The sequence below is a fragment of the Phalangium opilio genome, unplaced genomic scaffold (genome assembly GCF_054372755.1).
Source record: "Phalangium opilio isolate 3A_F unplaced genomic scaffold, DU_Popi_V2 ptg000113l_1, whole genome shotgun sequence".
Lineage (NCBI taxonomy): Eukaryota > Metazoa > Arthropoda > Arachnida > Opiliones > Phalangiidae > Phalangium > Phalangium opilio.
The window spans coordinates 7,263,883-7,280,317 of record NW_028324209.1 but is presented as its reverse complement, the minus strand read 5'-3'; the positions used below and the strand labels follow the sequence as shown (position 1 = coordinate 7,280,317).

General features: G+C 39.2%; 1 protein-coding gene across 5 annotated transcripts in view; it reads right to left on the bottom strand.

Moving 5' to 3' along the window:
• The window catches only part of brat (tripartite motif-containing protein brain tumor), a 29,802-nt gene extending 17,299 nt beyond the window's left edge, over positions 1–12,503 (bottom strand). Inside the window, exons 1-4 of one of the 5 annotated variants that reach the window (XM_089852831.1) lie at positions 12,074–12,503; positions 3,481–3,561; positions 3,218–3,307; positions 1,552–2,823 (exon numbers count right to left, since the gene is read on the bottom strand). The gene's annotated coding sequence lies outside the window, so the exon portion shown is untranslated. Of the gene's footprint in view, positions 1–1,551; positions 2,824–3,217; positions 3,308–3,480; positions 3,562–3,657; positions 4,254–4,339; positions 4,359–8,903; positions 9,294–12,073 lie in introns of those variants that run through there. The other 4 variants (XM_089852830.1, XM_089852834.1, XM_089852833.1 and 1 more) reach the window with 4 other exon arrangements.
• Positions 12,504–16,435: the final 3,932 nt, after the last annotated feature.

The following is a 16,435-nucleotide window of genomic DNA, read 5'->3' as shown; positions in this document are numbered from 1 at the left end:
CAGGGTCAATTTTAAGGGTAGGCATTTGAAGCAACAATAGATTTTTCGGATAATTTCTGCCAACACGTCACGTGCCAGCATGACGCAAAATACTAGCGATCATTGGATAACTTTTGGCATTACGTCACGTAAAAGCATGACGCAGAGTACTAGTGATCATGACGTGAGTGGGGGGGACAGGTAAAACTGAAAACATGATGTACATGTTCTGGTCTATTTAAATAGACAAAATAGATAAATTATCAATTGAACTAGTTATTAGACCAGACAAGGGTTTATAAAGCATGTCAGAGCTAGGGGTGGATGGGCGATAATTAATTTCATTTGTAAGCGTTTGGTGACCCAAAGTATTCATAACTCAGTTTTGATGAGTTTCAAAAAAGTCCTATTTTTTGCTAATTTTGAAAGGGAAGGCAATATATTATGACGCAACGTCACCGGTGACATCTACAAGCCCAAATAAAAATTAAACACAATCTTCCTTACATCGTGGGTGACTTTTTTTTTTGCAATCACGAAATAAAAACTCAGATTTTTATTTCAATTGAAACAAAGAACTTTTTAAGCTAACCTCAAAACCTGAGTGTCAACCTCCTGCAAGGAATTATATTATACACTTGTGTTAAGTAAAACAATACAGTTTTGCTCTGCTTGGGGTAATATGTCACAAGCATCTTTTAGAGGATGATATCTAATACGTTTAACTGTAATAATGATATCTACTGAATGACATCACAAAACTGGATCCAGTTTTTTTTTTCAAATTTTTTTTTAACTGGTTTATTTTATGGTCTTGAATTAATTATATCCTCATGGATTTAATAGTGAACAATGTTTATACAGCAGACACTCTAATTAAAATGGTCTTTGACAAAAATACTATAATAATAATGTTGATTTATAATTTTAGAATGAACTTTGTATAGATTCACCAAGCTATGATTTTATTAATAATATTGAAGTACTTTTTATTTTTTTGAAATGTCAACTTTTAGTTTCGTTTTAACTGGATTTATAATTATTTGTCAATAAAACCAACGTGAAAAAGGGACTGCTTACCTTGACAATTAAAGACCAAGGAGTACAAAAATAGATTAATATAAAATGAAATAAATTGTTGCGAGAACTACCAATCATCTCTTTGTGTATTTAAACACAATGTCAATGGTTTCAAACGCAAATTTAATCCTTAATCGCGATTCTCGCGTTGTATTTCCGAGTAAATGGCCTTACCAAGTTACCATAAGGAAGCCCTAAGGGTTAGGTAGATGTATAAAAAGCATCAAGGAACCTTAAATATTTTCGGGCAGACAATGGCAAACGACTATTTAAAATTAAAGTTAAATTCCTAACGAAACGTTTCCGAGAATCGGCATGGCTCCGGCTTAATTTATTTAATTAGAAACCGCGAAATCAAAATGCAGCTGGCATTAAAAAAAAATAAAAGCATCTCGGCGGCGCGGCGGTAAAACGAGTTTTTGACAGAAGTGCCTTGGCTCGTCGACTGCGCCTTAAAAGGCGAACGAACTCTAGATAGGTTAAATAACATACCTCATGAAGGCTGGACGATACAGCTTTTAAATACGCTCTTCTTAACACTCGGGAAGACTTGTCGACTTTAAAATCGGCTTGAAATAATTGTTAAAATACCGAGACTTTAATTGATTCGCGACTCTGAGCGAATTGACAGTACCGACAAAGAGCGCGAGCTACCCGCGCTGCTCCTTTCTTTGTTAGGGAACGGAAGCGAAGGGAAGCCTATAGCGAACGTAGTACGCTACGAGAGAACGGAGGAGGCCCGAGCGAGCGTGCGTGCGCGTTTCGCGGTCGCGCCATCTTTGCGAGGTATGAATCATACGTACTGACGACAACAATACGTTTCCCAGAGGAGAGATCAGACCGAAAGCCAGCCAGGGCCTCTCTAATAATCAAACGGACTAGGGACTCGCTCTCTACTCTGTCCTATTCCTATTCTCAGAGAGCCACGAGCCAATATAGACCGAGTCGAGAAAGACACCACTAAATATCTGCGCCTATTTCAATGGTGCAAATTATACATCAGATTTTTGATGGTTGGCGTCTGAGGTCTTGATGAGTGACTGGACTGAGGTTATTCCTTTCTTAGTCACAAATAGTCCTCACCAATTGTTTCGCGGAGCCCATACCAATTTCGCGCCAAAATATTGTAAGGGAACTTCGTCCGGCTGCATAACGGCGATTTTCGTCCCCATTAATATAGAGTCATTGACATAATAAAAAAATATAATAGCCCTCTGACTGATCTTAGCTCAGAGGAGTACATAAACAAGTTCATAAAGACCTACAGTAGACGTCTCTCCATATGGGGACTGTTCAAAAGATCACGATATTGAATATATAGTATTTCCGCTCCCTAACACCAGGTGGAAGCCGGTCTTTAGCGATGCCGGTCATTATGAAAATATCGGATCTTACATAGGAGGTCATTGACACTACCACAAAGATGAGATACATAACGTCCCTAGCTTTACTACGGAGTATGGTACGCTTTCCTAACACCACCCATGTCCATTTTCTAAGTTAAACAACGAAGATACATAGCGAAAACGGTTTATCAACGCTTAGAATCTTGCAGACGCCTAAAGTATAATTAGCTTCAAGCCTCCAACTCGAAGAAAAACTGTTTTCAAACGCTATAAAGGGCCTGGTAACATCTCTCATCTCCCCTAACTGGCGCAACTTGGGTCAAAAACATGCGAAATTCTTACAAAACAAAAACACGGAATTAATAACGTTCAAAGAATGCTGCCAGTCCACCATAAGGTGTATAAATACATGGCTGCCCTGAAAAAGCACGGAGAAATTAATGATTTACAATCGGTAATCGGTGTACATTAGAGTGATTAGCCCCTCGTTTTGGCGCCACTGTTCTCCGTGACAATTCTCAAAGCTCAAGTTCACCATCTTAGAAATCTCGCTGCTAAACTAAAATTGTCTCAAATCAAACCCAAGAAGTTTAGCAAATACTTCGTGACTCTGCGGCCTAAGGGCCCCATGGAATTTTCAGCAGCACACTCTTATCATTGTTATCGCAATAACGCGCAAATAAAGTTACGAGTCAAGGCCAGAAACTCTAAAAAGATCCGCTCAACGTTCCAACAACTAGTCACGTAACATTTTGGAAGAATTGCCGCGTACAAAACTAATTTACAATTAAGTATAACGAAAGATATGTTACCTTCGCTAGAAAGCGATTTTTAGAAGAAGTTATGTTGGAGACTTCTTAAGAGCCCGTGTCCTTCCAACCTCTTCAGCCAACACCTCGTCACTATACCCAAAACAGAAAATACATTCATTGCAACAATATTGCTAAATACACTTTCAGTTGCCAAAAACTATAACCTCGAAACGAGCAAGTATTGGCTGCTTACAACTAGTCATTACATAAACCTTACACCATAAACAACGAAACCAAGAGTACAAAAGAATGAAATGTCATACCGTTTCCTCCTTGCAGTAAAACTTTTCATACACTTCACGTTAATTAATCTATAGGGTACATTTCATCAGTAGCAGCTTCACCTGAGAAAAGACAAGAATCAACTTATTAGTTAAATGAAGTTGGGATATTATGGCATTAATTTCAAATTTAATCTTTCTAAAAAACGATCATAGTACCACTAATTGGTGCAACACAACCCGATATAGTGTGCAGAAAAGTATTGGCCTTCCTTTGTGAGTGCTATCATGGATTAATCCATGGTGCTATTCAACTGCTATCTACAACAGTTCTGTTCGATTCAGATCATTCAGTTCCAAACCTGAGATGCTCTAATAACAAAATACTGGCAACACTGAAGCGCAGTTAATGTTAAAGAACGGGGGAGGAAATTTCTCTAGCCCCTTTAAATGGATACACACTACTTATACATACTTAGCACATTACTACGTCTAGCAAATTAATGATGCCAGACTGGAAGAGAGGACAATGCCATATAGTTTCATATAAATTTATGAGAAAAAAAAAACGTTATATCAAGATTTGTTTGTCATTTCAAAAGCGTGGAAAAAAACATCCTTGAAAAAAGGATAAATGGTAAAACGGTTTCTCTATGCGCATTTAAGTGTTGTTGATACAGAAGGTTCCGATAGGTTGAAGACCTTTCAAGCCGTCGCGCTAACAAAGAACTCTAGGTTCGCCGCGCTTATACGAAAAAGCAAGGTCAAGTTCGAGACAAGGATAAAGAAGCGCCAAACTCCAAAACGCGATATTTCAAAAAAAAAAAAAAAAAGTATATATTTTTCTCTGGGTTTTTATCTGACTGAGGTTAAAGTTTAGGGGCGAATTGTAGCGAATTACCTTTCTTATCACTCACTCTGAGCTAGTTTGCAAGCGTGTCTCGGATTTTGACGCTATGGTACGGTGTTAAATATCAGTAGAGGCCGACGACCTTAGCGGGCTATTGAAAAGGCCGAAATCTTTCTTACAAAAGAGGACTAAACAAATTTTTCTTAGACGGTTGGTTCTCCTCGGCCTACGGGAAAAATAACCCAAAATGTGTAGAAGTTCTAAGGTTGTTAGGAAAAGGTGAGGACATATTGGACTCCTAAGGATGGGGAAACTGAGAGTAAGCTGTGTCCCATACATATCAAGGTCATAACAAATTTCTCAGCACTGTTTTTTAAGCTACAGTCGCACATGGGGATGTTATAGAAAATGTCTACTCCTAACATACTGGCTAATCTACAATTTTACTTTGCCTAAAGCTGGAACCAATTAGAAGCTAGTCCTCTTTACACTAATAAGGTCCATGGTATAACCAAGAACCCTTATAAGATCTGAGAACGTATGACTATCCATTTTAAGTTTCCATGATCTCATATTTTTGCCAGTATGGTGGCAATGCCCTAGGGTTTGGTATATATATGAGACCATACGTTCATACGATATGTTCCATAAGTTTGTAACTGGTTGCAAACTGGAGCTTGTCATGAAGTGAAGTAGGTCATAGATTCTCGTAAAGCGACGCCTGGTGAGGCGCTGTCAAAGGATTAGTACAGACTAAATAGGAAGATGGACTGCAAAACCGAGTGTAGTCATTCCCTCGGTAATTAATACCTGACATTACGAAGTTTAGGTAGTCTCATACTTATGGAAAATATCTTATAAACTTATGATATAACCCATATGATTTTATTGGCTTTAAAATTTTATGGAAACGTGATCGTACATATAGTTGGGCTGTTTACATTTATTTAACACGTGAATTGGCGAACAAACGCAGCAGTCATCATCATGGTCGGAAGAAATCCCGCGGCGCTTATAATAGCGAACGCATAAAATTTACCGATTATTTCGCGACCTAAAGTCGACCGAACTTTACATTTTATATATATATATTTCCTCTTGAATATCTTACATCAAAATAAGTATTTAATTTAAACCTTAAAGGAAATTATAAAGATCATTCTAAACCCTTAAAACAATCTGGGAAACGCCGGGTAGTCAAATATAATTGAAAATTAAAATTTGTTGAGACTTCGCAAGTTCGCGACAAAGAGCAACACCAGATTCTTAATAACTTGGAGGAGAGAGTTATGGAGTAGAAACCTCCATATCTATAACGTTACGTTACAGTCTATACCCCCATCTAAGGAACGACAACGACGTCATCCCAGCATGCTTAGCGTTTCGGTAGAGTACGTTAACGTCCAAGATACCCCCTGTGCCTTAAAAAAAAAAAAGCTTTTTCTCATACAAATACAATGGCGCTACGCGGCAGCACTTAGTAATGGCCTACTGTAGGGTAGGGGCACTGGGAGATTTCATTGTCCATCATCATTACCGCTCCATCTTAGATATTTTCTCCTTGTTAATACTATCAAAAACAATGTCCAGTAAAGACTATACTTAGTCATAAATGTTATTGGCAAAAATTCCAATTCCACGCGAATTGTATTTCTATGTTTTGGTCTTTTGGAGCTAATTAAACTTCACTATAGTGGCTGCCGTTTATTGATATTTTTCTCTGTGTTTGACATGAACCGGATGCCTTAATTCCACTAAATAAGCTAGGCGTTTGCTAAAACCAAAGCGAATAAATGATCGGAAGGGCGAGTGAACTCTCTCGATTCCCACAGACCCGCTTGGGAAATCAAGCTTGAAAAGCCTTTGTAGCCACGCACCATTCCAGGTCCACGCTTTACATTTCGCGTCGACGACACCGCGCGCCGATTGAAGGTTTTCGACGCATTTTAGAGAGTTTACTAACCACGAAATATATAAACGTCATTTCGATGAAGGTATAAAGAGTTAAATAGTCATTTCCACTGATCTCTTTCACGTGACTCTGCGTTTTAAGTCGTTGCCTAATTAATTTATGCGCAATTTGGTTTGTATCGTATAAAACATATATAGTTGCGACATCACTGGGAATGCCTGTCATGTTACGATGATAGTTTCAAAATGTGTGGAGCTTTGTATCGTATCTCTTTATTGACGACACCTTACGAGGCCCACATCTCGAAGTATCACCAATGGTGATAAGGATTCCATGTGTCGCTTCTATTTATTCCTGTTTACAATTCATCAATATCAAACTAATCCTAAGTGCCTGATAAACAACTCCCAGCCCAAACGACTTTACCTAGAAAGTTTAAATTTTGCAGGGACGTTACTCTTAAGTAGTAGGCACGCACTAAGTAAACCTTTTCTTATCCGCGGCCATCTTGAAAAATGGCGGCCACATATGTAAAAAAACCTTTTTAATGGAATAACGTCCGCACATTTGAACTGAATTCACTAATTTTGAAGTACACTGGTTCCCTATATCCTATAGACGGGCCTTATCGCTTTTGGGGTTCGATTGGCCACCATCTTGAAAAATGGCGGCACGAAAAGTAATAAAAATGTCCTGATTGGCTGCTAATAAACAAAATGGTTCCATTTATATGTACTTTCAACTTGCCGCCATATTTTGAAATGGCGGCCCGAAAAGTAATAAAAATGTCCCAACTGACCGCTAGTAAACACAATAGTTCCGTTTATGTGTACTTCCTAACAAGTTAAAGGAAGTCTTCAAGTTCCAAGCGTTAAAACTAACATTTTACACCTAAAAATGTATAGGTAATTTTCACTTAAGGTGCTATACAGAACATCCCCCAAACCTTCTTTCATCAAAATACTGATACAAACTGAACTGCTGGCCTAACCATTACCTCTAAAATTTCACCAATGGTATGGCAGCACTGGGTACACCCATATACCGATAAACGAGATAAGACACACACGCAAAAAAGGTATCACGAAAGTCACCAAAACCACAGACACGTTATTATCTATCGAGATGAAGAACGTCACGAGTTCAATCACCGTCTCATATCAGAAGAAATTAGATTGTACCGGGAATTTACTGCCCTTAAAACGTCCAAGGTGCTTTTACCTTTCCGAGAGAAAGTTAAAATATTTCAAGGTTATCGGTTATAAATGAGATTGCTAAAAGCCAGAGGGATAGAGCACTAAGATAATATCAAGTAGAAAATCATTCCTAGACACGAATTGTAAGGTGGAAAGTGTCCGTTCCCTCGGGTGACAAAACCCTAGGGTACTTTTCTGGAAATCTTTAATAATAAATTGTTGCTGGCAATACCATTACCCTCGCTCGCTCGCACGCGCGCCAAACTAGATAAAAACGCATTTCGATATATGTGTTTTGTAAATGATGACTGGTTTTTGAGAGACTGTTTATTTCCAGTCACGGACTTTGGCACCCGTCAATCATTTGCAAAATACCAATATTTATAAGCCGCCTTCCTCAACTAATATCGTCTCGCCCACTAATGAACCCAATCTCTTACAAACCCAGTAAACACTAGACCACAAGAGAGCTGTGTTAATTATAAGATAACGAAAGTTGTAAAATTAACGCATTCGACGAGTAATTTAGCTCGCCATTTCAGGGATATTTATAGTTTAACCATATATTCTCCAGGAGAGTCTAATTCCCACTCTTTTCTTAATTATCCTGGGTTTTAAATCATTTAAGGATCTATTTCTACTCCACGCTATTATCAACCTTGATTTTACGCATCAATATTTAAACATGTTTATATCCAAACCAATAGACGAGCTTCAGTCTACTCTGCGCGGCAGGATGTTGCCGATTTGGTTAAAATGTCGCAGCGTTACTAATAGACAGACGGAATTTTAAAGCCAGTAAAATATCGTGGTAAATTATGACAATGTTTTCTATCATGTTGTTTTTTTTTTCAGAAATGGTCCAATGCACTCGCAAATGACCGGCAACACTTGTCTGCAAACACTATCTACTGTTAGCCTTATGGGTGTTTTTTAGAAAGAGAGCTTTCAGTTGGAGGAGGAGCCGAGTGTAGTGACATAATTTACGCTTCCATATTGGTGGGTTTAAAGCAGGCACGTAGCTGAGACCACCCAATATGGCTACCAGAACAGAGGTAAGACTTGGGATGGTGTGACGTACTACTATCCCTTCTGAAAGCTCTCTATAGGTTGGTTACGAGCCAATTTCCAATCTTATGCTGAACTACAGTTAGTACTGATCCAATACTGTCCGCTTCTTGTTACAGTTCGATTACAACAAGCTACCACCATCTCTTTCTCGGCGCATTTACTTCATGATGTCGAAGCGTCACCGCGCTTTGTTCGTTTAATCGACGTTACCACACACATACGCACAAATAACGAAACTATTTTCGTTACTTGTCATGAAAGAAACGGGTCGTCACTGAATAGATTCCACGCGCTACTAGTTTGACCTTCAAACTTCAAAAACTATACAGTAATAATTAGCTACAAGCTTCCCGGAAACGGCGCGTGCGAAAGGCAATTGGTGTAGGGTATTAAACAACGAACGTATCTTGTTATATATTGAAACATCTGGTCTCACCTTGATACGGGATGCTAGGAACACTTAAAAGTTACCACTGACACGGTTATACCAAGGATCCTTGGTTTGTTATACATGCAGCCAGCCGGCTTACTTTCGAAAAATAGATACGCAACACTGCTTGGCGTTAGAGATATAGACCTTTTTTACGCGCTTCTAAATCGATAATCATGATACTGTCACACTGCCTGGTCAAAATTCGGGAAAACGCGTTAGTCATAGGCGCTACTATGTTCCGACGCCGCGTGTTTTGGAAAGGAAATCTTACAAAGTACATAGAAAATGACGCCAACGATTTTACTAAACCAATAATAGTTCAGTACAAAGAAAAGTTAATGAATTTTGGTCTACAAAGGCACAAAGATTAAATTTTAGGAAAATATTCTGCTAGTCTAAAAATAATCCATTAAATTTTAAGAATAACAAATTCAAAGTAGAATGTGACAATTAAGGTCAGGCCTTATTTCGAGTAGATATAGTCTAGTTTTACAAAGAAAGGGGAACTATGAACCCATTGAACTTTTATACCCATAACAAAAGAATTTCTCTTCCCAATATGAGATATGGAAATAAATTTGACTTCAGATAGTAATTTGGCTTCAATATACTGCCCTTAAAGATGACCTCTGAACTTAAGAATAATCTTAAGTTTATAAGTTACGTTTCATGAGTTTGCCACTGGTTACAAACTGGAGCTTGTCATGAAGTGGCGCAGGTGAAACGTCATAGATTCTCGTAAAGCGACGCCTGGTAATCAAGGCGCTGTCAAAGGCTTAGTACAGACTAAATATGGAGATGGACTGCAAAACCTAGTGTAGTCAATTCTCGCGTCGTTCTCGAACTAGCTCTCAGTAAGTATAGGTAGTGTCATACTTATGGAACATATCTTATAAACTTATGGAATATCTATGTTTCAAAATGCTGTAGTCATTGAAGCACTTAAAATTTAAAGGTCGAGAGGGGTTCAACAGCGATTGTTTGTTAAGACAAAGTTAGAACTATATTATTCTCACGCCAATATTCCAAATAACAAAAAATGTTTAGCAATACACAAATTACTGAAAAATACCAATAAAAAACCCCAGACGCGCCCTAGCAACAAAACATTTACCAAAATTTAAGAAGAAAAAAAGATTTTTATACCAATTACACGCCGAGATAAATAGTTGAAAAGACCAATAGTGTTGTAAACCAATTTATCATATTAAAATATGTCTAAAACTAGGCCTAGTCTAGTTTTCTAAAAAACCAGACGGTGTAAATAGAATTTAGACATTAGGAAAACTTCCATTCTGAGAAAATCAAATTATAATCACAAGAATAAACTCGTGGGGTCCCAGGAACGCGTAGTGGGGTTGACAAAAACGCCAGAATGGAACTTATGGAATAACAAAAAAAAAGTTCCATGGCGTTGGGAATAGCTCTGGGAGGTTTAGTTTATAAGCTTCACGCTAGCCCTGGGTCGTAAAATGAGACGCTTCGAAAGCTTCGGCCCCTGACCCTCGTGCCATGAAAGGAACAAAAAAATAAAACAAGATCGGTCAAAGCCATAAGTGATTTGTTGCGCTGAAAATTCCCGTCTACCAGAAGGGTCTTTAGTTGATATGGTATCCCCCTTTTGATTGCATTCAAACAACTTAGCCCAAGTAGATGACCAAGATATAATATATGGTCTTTGGCAACAACAGAACAATGGAAGGACTAGATAGCATATGACCTTTGGTTACCAAAGTAACTTTCACCATACCTTCAAAGCCGGTATGACCCCAAAACTAAACAAGTTTCCAGAGAAGTGCTTGGGGTCATTAAAGGATTCCTTCGACCCCTTGGACGGTTCAATACTTTCCCTAGTGGAATCCCTCTCCAACCCAGGTTTTCTTACTGCCAATCAAAATGTTCTACCAGCCGCGCCAAAGACGCTTAGAGGACAATTTGAGGAAGACCGTGATGGTCAAAGGTGGATTAAGAAATCCTTTAAGGAAAGGTCACCTTTAACGTGTCATAACCTAAAGGGTCAAATTAAATCTTAAACATTCTTGGTCAGTACCATAAAGATACGTTCTTGGGTCTTCTCTAAAGGTTCCACACAGAATCCTTCCGGTCAAGGTACCATTTGGCTAGAACTCGGAAACTGACCCACCATTGGACCTAACCTAATCTTAGGAACGCCATGAGAGGCCTATCCTCCATCATATCACCAGTTTTCCACCAGCAATATCAACAACGCCAATAAATGTAGCACCATTAGCACGTTGGGTCAAGCACTCAAGCTCGCTTACAAAAACATAGCATGGCAGTTCCTGCGTCATACAATTTATGGAGGAACTTAAAAACTACGGATCCTTGACAGAACCGAAGGGGTCCAACAGGGGGAGACGTTGTATACCGCGGCGGTACTGTACCTCGTACACCAACGAGCTTCCACAGCTGCCAACCAGGAGGCCGAAAATAGGGGATAGCGGGGAAGCCATTGCCAGGGAAAAAAGAATTAATTTTTCAATCTTTTTATATTCTTCGGAGTTTTCGACGCAATAATAAATAGTTGAATGATAATTGCCTTGTTAAAAAAACACGCGGGAAGTGGGTGCCATATGGTACTCGATTCGTTTTCGATATTGTCACTGAAATGACTCGATTTGCTTCGTCAGTAGTGCCTTTCAATTTCTAGTTAAACAATTAAAACCTTCCAACTTCGCAACATCAAATTATCAACTTTCGTTTCTACCTTATTTGTTTGGTGCTTTTCAGGGAACGCTAACCTCTCTCCCTCACCCTATGCCGCACCGAGCTTAGGTCAGAAAACCGCCTCTTTTGAAGGTTAGCGTTGTTTTTAGCGTACGAAGGGGATTAAATAAAAGGGGGGGGACATTAGTAATATAATGGTAGATTTACAGTCTTTCTTGTGAAAAGATAAAACACATTAAAACCGCTGTAAAATAACAATTACCAATGGCGGTTGCTTAGCGATTGGTGGTACAATTGAAATCTACAAGAAACCATTTAAGTAACTCATTTCCTGGGAAGCGATTAACCTTACTTCCCCGAAGACGGTCAACTTAAGATAGCGTGATTCGCAATACGACAATAAAATAATGAAAGCGGTTTCGAGGAATAAACTAATGGCATTTGTACAGGTGACAACATTTTAAAATAAGAGTAAAATTACTTACTGGAAGAAATCTTGCATAAACGTATACTTTTCGATAACTGTCAATGATTTAAAAAGCGAGATTACACGAAATCCACGACGAACGACAACCATCACTCACACTGCATATCAACTTTTAAGACACCGATAAATCGTTGTTTCTAAGATAAACCTTAATATTGTTATATTTTTTTGTCTAAAATCGTATTTTTTTTAAAACGCGTGGTCCTTTTCCGTAGTCGAGAGACAACGCCTTAGTTAGTTTTCTCAGTCATAAAACACAGACCATAACAAATAGCAACGTGAACCATGTATCAATATCAATAATAATATAGTATAACAAAAACAAAACTGTAGTCCTACATGAATTTTCTATTCTTGACAATCCCGGTCATATTCCACTCACCCTCGTGCTTCGAGCGCTCGACAAAGAACAAAAAGGAAAACGATTCTCCCGCCCATGACTGTGCTGTAGAAAGTTCACGGGGGATGAAATGGACCACGCGGGGGGCAGGAAATTTCACCCAACATCGCTACGTTCCTATCTTCTCGGGAGGAAACAAACCGGCCTATTTTTATCCGACCCATAAGACATTTCTCGTCGGAAGTGTTGCATTTGTCTCATACATTAAAACAAGCTTCCATGGTGGGGTCACTAGTCTGGTAAAATCTACCACCATGGAGCAATATTTAAGGAGGCCTACTTGCAATGTATTGTTCTTTAAAGGAGTGCTTTATTATTACTCCGACGTAACTACTCCATGGCAATCAGCTTTGTAACTTTTTTTTGTAGGCATTGCTGTTTATCTTACACGCTGTGACCTAAGATAAGAGAGTTGTCAAGGGGTGTATAAACAATATGTTATTGGCTACTGGGTCACGTGAAGTTTAACTGATAAAGGACCCATGAGCCATGAGTGGTGACATTGGCCAAGGAAGATTCATACAACAGGATCATATAGTGTGGACCTTCCCAGACATTTAACTTGGCGAAAACTTGGATTTTTTAGCGTTCGCCTTTCTAGTAAAGTCCAACTGGTACTACATTCTTTCGGGAGAGATAGATTAGGTCTTGACTCAGATTGTTGAAGAGGGGGCAGAAAAATAGTAGCCGGGTGAAGAGACTTGGAACGGCACAAGCGACAAGGCACTACGAAGGGAAAGCAGAAAATGCGCCCCCCTCTAATTTCCTTCCATGATTTAGGGGAAACTTCGCTTTTCCACGTGCTGTTCCATTTGCCAATGAAGAGGATCAGACGAGAGCCGCCCTTGGCCTTCCTCCGTGACGTCACAACGTTGCGAGGGCGTCGCCCGGAGACACGATTTTTTTTTTCTTTCCTTTCTCACTTCGCGTATCGTGTACTGCGCAGCTGCAGAATAGGCCGCTCTTGTCGAGACAGAAAAGTCGATGAACGACGCGCAGGAAAGGGGGGGGGGCAACGAAATGCGGGATTTAGCCCGGTGCTATCTACTTTTCGGGGTTACTATTGACAAGGTTCCCACTTCTTTTCCCCTTCCACCCCCTCTCTCTCTTTCCCAGAGTGCAGTTCTGCTATAAACGTTTCGAGTTCTCTTCTTTTTTGTAAACAAGTCCCTGCCCGGATTGGACCAGAAAGTTCCTAAGTGTGCTATATAGAAGAATCAGCTCGAAATTTGAACCATGGTTGCCGTGGTTGTATTGTAGGGAAGAGATTTTCCAGGAGCTAAATCTCTCCCGTGAAAAAATAGGGTGAGGGAGCTACAGCCACGTGCAATTCAGTTTAATGGCCACGAAGGAGATGGGGGTCAAAAAGTGGTGGGAGGGTGTCACGTAGACCAGGAACACGAAGAGTACACGGCCGGCAAAATAACAAAAATGTCTCTTCTGGGATGAGTCATGGTAACTAACGTAATACCCTTACCCCGCTTATTAATCCGCGGATAAGCTAAAAATCTCTAAATTTGCATATATTAACAATGACATTATGACAGCCGAAACCTAAACAAAGGCATACATCCAACGAAAAATACTTTGTGTATATGAAGCGCACATCTGCTTTGGCTGTCAGATAAAATATTTATCAAACTTAGCCAGCTTGGCCAGGGTGTAAATGTATCTATTTTCATACTTCAAGCCATTTACAATATTGTCTATAAAAATGTTTACAATGCCAAACACTCCAACGTTTCGATTCTCATATTATTTCCATAAAATGTGGTAAAAACATGGATCGTTTCTACGAGTATTCTTTGACAGTAACGCCATGTGTTTCTCCACTGGCTTCTCGCTATCCATGGGGGATTAAAGATGGGGAAGTGTGAGAGGATCAGGATCTCATCTTCAAGAAGTCACGCATACATCGTTTCACACTAGAGGTTAGGAAATCGCCACAAGGCCATTCCATCTCGATTCATCCTCCCTCTTCCTCTCCCTCTGGAAAACTCAACCCCGAGACTGAGTAGGTGGTCTGTCACCATGTGCTGTAAAATATGACTTGAATGTGGGCTTGGAAAACGAGTTACTTCTATACTGCATGGGGGATAGTGTAGAGTGACTTCTCCAGACTACAAATGACATTAAAAGGCTATATCTGGCGATATTAAACCAGTTTAGTACAACGGTAAACAAATACATATGTTAAAGAATAGAAACTGCGCTTTAACTAAAGCTGGGATTTTTATATTCACAGTTTATTGGCAGGAAATGTTAAAAAGAGTGTCAGGACAGTTTCCGGTCGGTCACTTCGGGAAATGATATATACAGAGTGGGACAGATGCGACGAACCCTTAATTTAAGTACAACGTCGCTGTACCTTTACTGAAATCGTAACCATCATAGCTTTAAACGCAGATATCATACCGATTATGTTTCCGTCGGAAGTATATTTTATTATTCAAAATAAGTGTTCATATGATCTGTTCCACCCTGTTTATAGCGACACGGAACACCGGAAGTTCAATAAATACTTTTTTTATTTATTTTTTGCAGCGATGTCGTCTAGATTCCATGGCATCTATTCCCTACAGTATTTTTTTTAGTTAAACTAGCTTGGAAAAACAAGTTTGATGAGTTATAGACAAGATCTGATTTTGAACCACGAGGGTCTTAAATAACTCTGGAAGTATTTGCCCTTCATGTGGGGTTGATACAAAGTAAATATTTAAGAAAAAAAAAATAATAATAGTAAAGTCATATTTAGTTAAATATTTGTTAGATTTATAATTTAATCGTAAAAAAAAATCAGTTCGCTTCCGGATTTAGGATTTAATCTAAAATAAATACTTGAATTTAATTTTTTCAATGACTTGATTAAGCGTGGGACAATATTTTTTTTAAAAATCAACAATCTATACGCTCTGTTGAGCGAGTAAACATTCCTTCCGAGGATGAGGCCAATGTATTAAGATATTTTTGTTAAAGGAACGACAATCTTCATTTCCTCTATAGTTTGAGAGCGTATAGGCCTAATTATCGTATCCATTCTGGCGTTTGAGTGATAAACAAGAATTGGGGGTCTGCAATTTCTCGCCTAAACGCTTTTGATCGAGCCGTGCTACGTCTTTTATTCGAGCCAAGTCAATTGTCTCGGCAATTACGTACGAACAGCGGCGTTTCGAATTGTCACGTTGAAAGAAAGGAACGGGTTGAAGGCTTCCCCAAACCTTGAAAACAACAAATGACCGTCAGCTACACGAGGAAGTTTATACGCTCGCGAGGAGTAACTCGCTATCGACTTTCTTTGACATTGAAAAGAGTTTATTCGCGGTCGTCGACCTTGAACCAGTTTACCTGCAGCGACCGTTACGCCATGCATCCCTATGACGTTTCTCTTTCCCCCTTTTCTCATTGGTCCTTAGATAGGCGTACTACGGCAAGATCGATTCCCGCGCGCGCTGAAAGCTTTCGGGGCTACGCGCGAAAAAAGAAAACCCGACTATCTCTATTGCATCGTCGTCGACCATAATAAAACTATATGGAGCTAATTTGATAGCGCTCCCTAAGGGTGACTTTAGTCGTAATTACAAAAGGTATATTTCCTATATACGACCCGACGCAAGAATGATAATCAACCTTGTCTACCGACAATTTAACAAAATACCTCCCTCCATTTTAATAAGGTCGATCAAAATACATACATACATTTTTATATAATGTTCAGCGCCAATAGCGTTCCGCTCAATACAAATACGATGGTCTCACGCTATGACGAGCGTCTCTTTCTTAATAAGGTCTTTGTCGCGTAACGACGCTATTTCACTTAAATCATGGGAACTCGTCTTGAACGCCTATTTGATGAGAACTTTTAGATGTTCCGTCGTTTATCGTGTTTAGTAAGGAAGGAAGATGGTTGGCTTCGTTAAAAGTCTTTACGGATAATTCGACCCACAACAGATCAAGTCATAA